This window comes from Pyrgilauda ruficollis, unplaced genomic scaffold (genome assembly GCF_017590135.1).
Source record: "Pyrgilauda ruficollis isolate IOZ18807 unplaced genomic scaffold, ASM1759013v1 scaffold7, whole genome shotgun sequence".
Lineage (NCBI taxonomy): Eukaryota > Metazoa > Chordata > Aves > Passeriformes > Passeridae > Pyrgilauda > Pyrgilauda ruficollis.
The window spans coordinates 541,816-552,500 of record NW_024528821.1 but is presented as its reverse complement, the minus strand read 5'-3'; the positions used below and the strand labels follow the sequence as shown (position 1 = coordinate 552,500).

Here is a 10,685-nt window from a genome sequence, read left to right as displayed (position 1 = left end):
TCCAAATATGCTGTTTTATGAAGTATAAATCATTTTCCAAGTGATTCTTTATCTGGGTTTTTACTGTTTACACCGGCAGATATCTAAAATTTGCCATCAGTTTGTGCATTTTGGGCCTGGAGCTGTCTTTGTCACACCCCACACATTCCCTGGTGTGACAGATTTATACACACAAATTGTTTTAGTTGTCCACACCCCAAAAACAAAGGGATTGCTGATATAGATTCTTGCGTAATACAAAGGGTGATCACAGGATTATTGAGGTTGGAAAACATCTCCAAGGTGACCAAACCCAGCCTCTGGGAGATGGTTGAGTGGCCATGGTGGTTTTGGGGCAAAGTGCCACCAGCTCCATTCATTTATTGAACCCATCCAGGGTTTGTGGCTCCTCCACTTCCCTGGGCAGCTCATCTCAATGCCAGACCACTCCTGCAATTAAGGAATTTTTCCTTATATCCAACCTGATTATTGATTTTTACTTAAAAAAAAAAAAAAAAAGAAAAAAGAAAAAAAAAAGAGAGAGAAGGTGATTATTGAGTGATTCTTTATCTAGTGAATTCAGCCCACTACTTACAGTGAATGTTAGAATAATCAGCTTTTAACAAGTGGAAATAAAGGTGTAGCAGGAGGGCAAAGGAGTCTGCAGAACTTCAGATTTTTTTGGCAGGTGGAAACTCATTAAAACTGCACATGCTTGAGGAGGTGGCAGACAGATTCTGTGCTGCTCTTGAGACAATGCTCACAGAAATATTCCTGTTTCATCTGCCTGATAAATGGTGATCTTGGAAAAGAAAGTGGTTCTTCTGCAGGCAGCTGTGCAATTCAGTGCCTCACACTTCCCCTCTCTGAGCACCATAAAGATGAAGTCTATTGCCTTAGACATTTACAAATCAAATCTTTTCATGCCACTAAGTGCTGCTGGAGAGAAGCACAGGCGGAAAATCCCTGCTTGGCTCTGGAGGGAGGCCAGCAGCAGGGCTCCCCCTGCCCCAGCAGAGCCTGCACCCCTGAGCAGCACCAGTGCTGAGAAGAGCTCTGCTTTTGGTACTGGGAAACAGCACTGCACTTCCAGTGGTGGAAGAGGGACACAGCTCCAGGATGGCTAACTTCTCATTTAAGATAACTAACTTCTCATTTAAGATGGATAACTTTTCATTTAAGATGGATAACTTCTCATTTAAGTCCTGCACTTCAAACCAAAAACCACCTGTCCATCCCCTCTCTGTGGGTCCAGCTCTCTGAATTTGGGGGTGGGATTGCTTTTTTAATTTATTTTTCCTTTTTTTTTTTTTTTTTTGTATTTATGGAAGCACAGGCATTTCTTTTTGCTGTGTGCACACACAGCTGCCAAGCACAGGTTTGGGGAAGGGCTGAAGGTCTGAGGAGGCTCTGGAAGGGGCAGGGCAAAGCCCCTGCCTGGATTGCAGTTGTTTTTCATCCAGTGCCACTGGCCATCCACCTGCATAAAGCTTCCACACACTTTAATAATTTGGAGGTTTTTAATTAAAAGGAAATTATAGCAGTTCTGTCACTCTCCCCTTTCTTTTTCTCCCCTTTCTTTGTGGAAGTAGATAAACTGATTGAACACTGTTTTCTTTTCTGGTCTTCAATTGTAATGCTTCATAATATCAAACCACCATCAGAGCACTCACAACCAAAACAACAATGTCAATTTGATTTTAGTTTAATCTAATTCAGGATAGAGCTTTAAATCTTATATAACACATATGGCAATCTTTATTTTTATCTTCTGGGAAACTTATACCAAGAGTTTGAAGCAATTTAAGCCTTTAAACTGAGAATTATATCAACCCAAAGATTGGTCAATATTGGGACAAAAGCTGATTTTTGAGCCCTCAGCAGATCTGGAATTGCTCTCATGAACTGACCCCCAGTTTTGTTCGTTTTTTTTTATTTATTTTTGAGATATAAAGATGTGAGTGGTATCAAGATGTCAGTGTATAAAGTTCTTTCTTCCACAAAAGCACAGCACGTTAAAATTCCAAGTGATGGAGGACGCTTTTCTGGCATGTAGCAGGAAATATTCTGAGTGACTCCAGCATGGTTTTCCTCTTGTCAACAAGTTAATTTGAAGAAAAATAGCTGTGCTTCCAAAATAATAGTGTCTCCTGTCATAGAATTGCTGAACACTTGGTTCTGCTACACGGATTTTTATTAGAGAGAAGCAAGACTAATTTACAAACATCAAGAGGCAGAATGTGATAAACCTGGCTGTGCTTGGATGTTTAGAGAATCTGCACTGTCAGTTTAGCTACAAATGTGCTGTGGCAGTCAGGAACACTTGCCAAACTTCACTGCAGCCAAAGCCCACTTTGTATTCTCAAAGGATTTCTTGGTTTTCTGAGACAGACAAAGGTCATAAAGTGTGACTTGATGTAGTGTATGTCTCCATCATCTGGGTATTCAAAAGACAGAAGCTGAAGTCCTTGAAGTCCATTGCAGCTATTCAGCTACATGGATTAGAAATGTACACTTGAATTTCTTTCGTCTGGTGTTTTCATTTGAGATGTGCAAGAGAGGTGGAGGGAAAGAATGAAGCAGCAGTAATGGATTAAAAAAGCTTTTAAGCTCATCTGAAAAAGAAATATATTGCATCTATCCATCAGTCACATTGCCCGTGACCATTTTAAAAATTCTAAAAGTCCAACACCTTTTTGACAGTGTCCATAAATGTGTATTGCAATTCACTGCTTCGTTCACTATTCTGCACTGATGCAAAATATATGAATTCATAATTGCCCACAGCATGGCTGGAGACCCACCTGAGTTTTGCTAATGACAATTTCCCAAACTTCTCGAACTCTGTCAGCAAAGCCTTCAGTAATTTGCCTCCTTTTGTATTCTGATGGAGCCTGGAAACAGCTACAAAAACTGATAGTGTGCTCCTGGGTCTGGCTTTGTGTGGCCTCGATGCCTTCTTTCTCCTAAAAAGAAACACATCATTATGACCTCTCTGCCACCTTTGTGAACACAAGCTGTTACATCTCTCTCTCTCTCTCTCTCTCCTGGATGTTTTTCAGAACTTCCACATGGACTTTTTTATCACTGTTCACCTCAAAAGATCCTAAGGCACCTGCTGAGGTACTCCCTGGGCACCCCTAGTCCTTGTGATGCAAACACTAAATGGCATTTACAGTGCAAAGCTGGTTTGATTTGTTTCTTCAGCAGCAAATCAGAGGGTGGATTTTTAACTCTAAGGACACCTTCTTGTCTCCAGAAAGAGATGGAGCACTGCTACCTGTGCTGCATGTAAATGAGAGTCAGCCCTGCAAGCAGGAGGCTGAGCACAGGGCAATTCTGACCTCTGAAATGGATGTTGTGTTTATTAGAGCACATATGTATCCCAGCTACAAATCAGCACTAAATTATACAAGTCAAGGCCTCTTTGACTTGAAACAGCTGCTAAAGGCAGAAATCAAACACACGGAGACACCCGACAGAACCCAGCCCTGGCAGACTGCAGTGAGAGCTTTCAAACACCACCCAGGGCTTTTACCAATAGTTTTGCTTTCACTTTTCATCAGTGTAAAGGCATTACGTGATTCTCTCTGAAAATAAAGATATCCAAGGAAGATGAAATAAGAGAAAAATCTATATCTGAATGTATTATTTGCCTGTTGCCTCAGAGAACAGCTCATTGCTGCAGTGCTCTAACGAGCCACTCTGTGCTGGGCTCTGACTGCATTCCTAATGACACAGTTCTGCTCTCTGCAGTCTCAAACAGCATTTCTGTAGTGACACACAAAGGCAGAGCACTTTACTTTTGATTCCACAGGAAAAGTTAGAGGATGTTCAGAACTCCCAACCTCAGCACGTCCAGAGCAAATTTGCTTGGACAGTAAGAACCAGGGAAGGGGAAAGGGGAGAGGGGAAAGGGATTTCAGTTAATGCAGAAGGGAGCTGCCACCCCAGACTGGTACATGGGACTGTGTCAGAGTCAGGGATCTGTGTCCCTGCTGTGCAATTCCCTGTGCCTTCAGTGGGAGAGAGGGAACATTGCAAAAAAACTGCTGTGAAGTGACTGAGGCAGTGAGAGAATGAGGGAGGGGCTGAGGTGAAACCATGACTGGAGTCAGAATCCCAGAATGGTTTGGGCTGGGAGGGAGCCTAAAGCCCATCCCATTCCACCCTGCCATGGCAGGGACACCTTCCACTGTCCCAGGCTGCTCCAAGCCCTTGGACACTTCACAGCTCTTTGGGCAGCCTGTGCCAGAGAATCACCACCCTTCCAGGGAGAATTTCTCCTAATATCTACTTCAAACTTGTATATTCACTCTTACAGGGGAGAATTTTTCCTAATATCTACTTCAAACTTCCTCCCTGTCATTTGAAGCCATTCCCCCTTGTCCTGGCACTATATGCCCTTGTAAAAAGTTTCTTGATGAAAGGTATCTAGGCAAAAATAATTTAGTTTTTCTCCTGGCTTTCTCAGTTTCTGCTAACCTGAGGTTTTCTGAGGGAGAGGACAGGAATAGACATTAAATCAGACCTAAGATCTTCCTCCTCTCACCCCTTAATGAATGCCATAAACCCAGGCTGCTGGGTCCCTCATTATCAGGTAATCATGCTGGACCTAAAATAACTTCCCTTCTGAAGCTTTATCAGAACCTGACCTTTCCTTAAAACCTTTTTAATAAATTGTCACTTTCTTATTAAATTAATCTTGGAAAAAGACCTGGACAAGGGTTTGTTCATGGACTTTTACTTTAGACATCAGCATGATTGTGCATCCATGGCTACACACACACTGTCCTTCGGCACTACTGACCAACCAGCATTTTAATTTTATTTTCAGCCATAGGCTTTTTTCCTGATCTTTTTGTGTAACTAAAAAGCTTTGGGAACTATAGATGCAGACATAATTAATAAAGCCTCGTGTATTTATGGCAGTATTTTAAACTTCTCAGTGGAGGACTTCGATTTTGAGAGCAAATGTGTAAAAATCTCCATCTCTTTTCACGCCAATCTGATAACAGAGGAACAGTTTCAGAGCTCTGTCACTCCTTTCACATTCTGTTTACAATAGCAGCCAGCCTTTTTTGCTTTATACTTGCTTGAACAGTTATCTGGCAATCCTGGGGACTGGTTTGTGCTTTTTTCCCATGGCAGGAAAGAGAACCAAGCCATAACTATACCACAAATAAATACCTGAGAGATTTAACCTCTGGCCAAGTACAGGCTGAGGATAGATGGCATTGCACGTGCCTATGAGCATCACCAAAATAAACAGAGTCTCCTCAGGAAGCTGGCAATACATCACACAGTAACTCACAGCTGAGGAGGAATTCCTGGATAATCCCCACAAACACAGGCACTGCCAGGATTCCCTGCACCACCCAGCAGAGCCCTTCACTGCTGGACACCACTGGGTTATATAAACCCCCACTAAGTAAAGCAGCTTATTCTAAATGTATGGGTTTTGTCTGACTCACTTTCCTCAGAGTAACACTGCTCCCTCACTGTCCAACAGCTAAAGAAGTTTCCAGAATAAATTCATCCCAGAACAAGGCATTTATACCTGTCCTTTGCTAAAAATCAAACAGCAACTAACCAGTGAAACAAAACAAACAAAAAAACCCACACAACCCAACAATCCACCTTTTCTAGAAGGGAAGGTCTCATTTTCAGGCATTTCTCCTTCCCAGACTAGTTTGGGCTGCAGTTTGACACAGAATTGTCCAGAACTGTGGTGGGCCAGCCTTGGCTGATGAGCAAACTGCAGCCAGCTCCTGGCTCACCCTCCCCTCAGCTGGACTGGGGTGGATAAACAGGGAGAACACAAACAAGGAGGTTCAGGGGTCAGGACAGACAAGGAGATTGCTCCAGGTGCACCCAGCACAGCAGCTCAGCCTTCTGTTCATGGGTACAGCTAATAGAGAATTGTTATGTTAACCTGACAAAGCCAGAGTCACTGTGATATCAGTCTTTGTTATCAGCATGTCAGCCACCTAATAAATACATTCCATCATCTCTGTGGGAGTTTCAGTCATTTAGATGGTAATTCCTCTTCATAGGTATGTTCTACACCAGGTGCCAAATATAATCATCTATAATATTACTGGTGATGTATTTTAACACTTTTCATGCCCCTACACTTGTGTGTGGTTTCATTATGTAGGAAGTGTCTCAATTTAAATTTGTGTGTCCCATCCGTGCAGGACATCTTCCTCTTGAAACTTGAAAACATTACTGCACTTCTGAAATGCGACAGCAAGGCAAAGTAACAAAAAATTATCTCAAATCCAATTAAAATTTTTTGAGCAGTCTAAGCTACCATTGAATATATTTTTATCTTGGTCTGTTTGTTAAGTGTCCTATGAGCTTGGTGGCATACTAGAAGTGATTTTACAATATTTTCTTGTCTCAACTTTAGATATTCAGGGTGCTTCTCTCCAGCCAGCCAGCCAGCTGCAAATGGCTCTGCAGTTGTCTCTCCACACTTACAGACTGGCCTTCTGGGAGGGAACAGGGACCAAGTGAGAAGATGGCATTAATAAAAGCTAGACAGGCTCTCCCACATTTTGTACCAGACTCCTAATCTACAAATCTGGGCCAGATCTTTCCCCAAGTACTTCTGGAAGCTTTTCTATCCATGGTGCTGTAAATGTGTAGCAAGGAACAGTAATTTTAGCTGATTTTTTAGTTATTTTAGTGAGCATGTATATAAATTTTGCATAAAGAGAGATATTTAGAACTGTATCTATAACTTTAAGGTGTTTTTTGAAGAGTTGTTTGAGTAATACAAGCACAATCTTTTTCAGATTTCAAAGAGAAGCAGACTTTACTGTAGAGGACTTCAGCCTGTAGCAAAGGGGGGAAGGGAAGGGCTGCTAGCAGTATCTGCCATTATTGCCAGAATTTTCAACTGCCAAATCCATAACACCTTAGGTCTGAAGTTTTCTGAAGGACAAAGCACAGCCCCTATTAATTCCCATCTTAAAAGTTCCATCTCCAAAGTCTGTCTTATTCTTTGATGTGTAAAAACTGAAGTGCATCCAGGATGAGGACTCACCTGTGAAAACATGGCAATTAGTTCTGCATGAAAGCAATCAAGTCAAATTCAAGAAGAAGAACAAGCTCTTCTGTCTCAGAGACTGTCCCAGAAGACCCTGCCAAAAGGATGATCAAGAATACTGGGAAATATTTAACAGCAAAGGAATATCTTATTTGAAAAATAAAAGAGTGGTCCTCAAGCCACTCAATTTTTGGTCTAAAGAGTTAAAAACCAAACAGCAGAACAAAACTTTAAAGTGTTAGGTCTGGAAAAAATGGAAATGAGCTGGAATTTGTATTCTGAAGAAGAGCTAAAGTAGAGCAAGAGAAGAAAACAGCTGCTTTAGGAATACAAACACTAAATTTATGGATGCTGAGAGGACAGTGGGACTGAGCTGTTTAATGCATTGTGTAATGCACCACAACTGTTGGCTTAGAATATTTAACCAGGAAGGCTAAAAACTTAGACCAGGCTGGACAAAGTTCATGAGTGGGTTACCTCCTCATTCTTTTTGATTATTTTTGAATTATTTATTTTCCTGCTCAAGCCTGGAAAAAACTGTATTGCAATAGAGAAGAGCCTCAGAAGTAGCAGTGGCAGTCCCAGGCAGTGGTGAGTCCCTGGTGACACTGAAGTGACACCTGGCCCAAGCCAGGCCAACAAAGTTTCCTCACCACAACAGCCACCACAGCATTTAATTGTTGCACTGCATTATTACACAGTTCATCTCCTAAATGGCTCCTTCAGAAAGCAACAAAGAGCAGAAATGCTAAAACCTAACTCAGACGAGAAAACACAGATTTAATTCCAGGAGTGGAACAAATGTAATGTCACCAGGGAATCCAGGAACAGGGCTGTCAGGGATGTGGGGGGTTCTCATAGGCTTGCCACCAAATTTTAACATCACTTTCTCATTCTTATTTTTTACTTTCTGTCTCAAATTTGGTTGCTTTAATCACCTTCAAAACAATAAAAAGGTTACCCTACACATAATAATGTATAGGCTAATATAATATTATCTATTTTTATATATATATTGTCTGTTACTTACCCTCAAACCAGCTGCAGCAGGTAAAGGAAGAAGGGGAATTTTGCCATTTTGATTATCTGGTGCTATTCTGGTTATCCTGACAAGCTCTGCAAGTCTGTACCAGTGGCAGAGTCCTGGACAGAATTAGAGTACATTAGAATTAGAATTAGCTAATGAACACAAAAGGCTACTGAAGCCTTCTATCCCTACAAGCATGTTTATACACACACCCCACACTTTGCAGCATCGGACCAGACACAAAACCAGATGAACTTTAACTCATCCTCAGGAACAATTTCTGAGCTCACAGCCACCACACACTCCTGCAGTCAGCAAGAGTGGAATCTGGATCACTGGGCAGTGAAAGGGATCCAGGTATGCCTGGAGGAATCAGCCACTGAGGAGTGGCAGACTGCTTGTGACATAAGCCAATAACTGGTCCTCTCAGGAGAAAATGCTGTGGAGAACAAATGTCATTTCTCTGCAGGGAGTAAATGAGCAGAACTCTGCTCACTGGGACTCCTTGCTGCTCACTGAAGGGTTCAGTTCACTGGCAGCACGACTTGCTCTGTTACACACGCTCCAGTGGGGCCAGGAGAGCCTTGGTGCTCCTGCCTCGAGGACAGAGCTGCCTTAAAGTCATGGCAAATGGAGCTGAGCCTGGGGAGACCTCATCAAACCCCTGAACAATCAAACATGACAACAAAGTGCACCTTCCCTGGAGATGGATAAACAAAGTGCTCAGCAGTGAGGAGATGAGCCCGCAGGTGACACAAACACACCTTTTTCCACAGTCACACGGAACAAAGATCTGTGGGAATCCTCTGTAAGTGCAGTTCTGGCTCCTTCCACCCTCAGCAGAGATTCACCAATACAAACCATCCTCTTTCTATTGGCTGTGGACAAAAATCTAAAATTAAAACCGATTTTTGTGACTGTTTGCTGAAATAATCAGTTTTATTCTTGTTTATAACGACTCCAGCACATAAAAGAAACCTCTGGATCCATTATCAGTTACGCTCTGCTTGCCAGTCTCAGCTATTTATGATGCTAAATTATACAGCCCAAGTACAAAACCAAAAGTTGCCAAAAATCAGGGAACTCATAAATTGGGAAAGCAGAAGAGGTAGGAGGGACAAGCTAATGCCATTAGAAGCAATAGCTAGCCTCCTTCAAAAGGATAATTCCATGTGCTGTTCAACAGGTCAATAATCAATACATTTCATCATTTGAATATAATTCAGCAGGCACTGTCCTGTGACAGCTATTGTCAAGCCTACAATTATTTTTTTTTTGGTCCTATTGAAATGAGTTTTGGTTGTAGGATGAGTCCCAGTTTCTAAGAGTACCCTAAATTTCAAAAAACCATTCTGCATGTTTTCATTTGGAATGCAAATGAAGCAAGGTGTTTTTATAGCATGTCCTACTTCTTCCTCATGTATAAACTCCCTCTATAACTACTTTAATTTAAAAGCTAATCTTCTAAAATTAATATTAATTAATATGGCAAATTTTTGTATTTTGTATTAATTAATATGGCTTTTTTTTTGTATTTTGTATTTCCCTACCACCTTCCCCGCTCTCAGTTGCAGGTTTGCAGCTGGAATGGCTCAGCCCCTCTGCAGGCTGCCTCACAGATAACAAATCTGTGCCAGCTTGCTGAATAACCCCAGAGCTGCTCAGCCACTCAGAACTGCTCCATCTGTGAGTCCATCCATCCATCCACAGAGCCAGATGCTCTGAGTGCCTCACCCACCTCTCCTGAGGGATCCACATCCCAAAAATGCTCCTAGCAGAGCTGCCCTGCAGGCAAAGGCAGCCAAGCCCTGCCTGGAGACCCCAGGATTTGTTCACCTGGGCAGGTGCAGTGCTGGCCTCTCAAGTCAACTTTGCTGCTGCCACAGATAGAGGGAGATCTGCAAAGGGGGTTCAGCAGGACAAAATGAAATTATTCACTGCAAGCATTCTAACAAGAATGAATAGAAAGCAAACATTTCAGCCAGGAAGGAGAGCAGGTCAGAGATCAGGCAGATTCCATCAGACTGATGAGTTAAGGTTTCTCTTCACATCCACGGATCTGCCATCTCCATTGGTTTGCCACTGATAGGCATGTAGGCAACTCAATTATTCTATTATTGAAATTAGATAATGAGATAATTATATAAACTTCCTTTCTGAGCTCGTACATGCTCCGATGACACAGGTTGCAGAAATATTCCTGCCAAGAATTTGATTATTAAATGTGAACTTGCTTCAGCAGAGATGCAGAAGTGCACTTGATTCTTTGTCACACATCTGTGCAGCTCTTTTTTAGTTCAGCACAAAGTTCAAGACATGGGATGTGAATCAGCAGCTAATCATTTTCCAAAATATTTGGCTTATAAATATTTCCTTAGAAGAAATATTCTCTTTTAACAAAGGATTTTGTTGAAAAAGCTTTACTTTAATTTTCATTCTCATGCTTTACTATGCACAACAAAGACGTTTTTAATGAAAGATGTAAGTATTTTATTACTTACAAGTCACATAAGCCAACAGACTATGTTTAATGAATAACCCTTGGACAAGGTACCAATGCATTTTAGTAGTTAAATTTCCAATAAGATAAACATTCCGTCACTCAAATACCAAAGCTGCTGC

At 41.7% G+C, this 10,685-nt stretch overlaps 1 long non-coding RNA gene across 1 annotated transcript in view; it reads right to left on the bottom strand.

Moving 5' to 3' along the window:
* Nucleotides 1-9,217, bottom strand: part of LOC121363172 — a 26,871-nt gene extending 17,654 nt beyond the window's left edge. Inside the window, exons 1-4 of the long non-coding RNA XR_005956643.1 lie at nt 8,828-9,217; nt 8,067-8,179; nt 7,034-7,130; nt 2,784-2,945 (exon numbers count right to left, since the gene is read on the bottom strand). This is a non-coding gene — a long non-coding RNA (uncharacterized LOC121363172). The remainder of the gene's footprint in view (nt 1-2,783; nt 2,946-7,033; nt 7,131-8,066; nt 8,180-8,827) is intronic.
* Between the last annotated feature and the right edge of the window lie 1,468 nt (nt 9,218-10,685).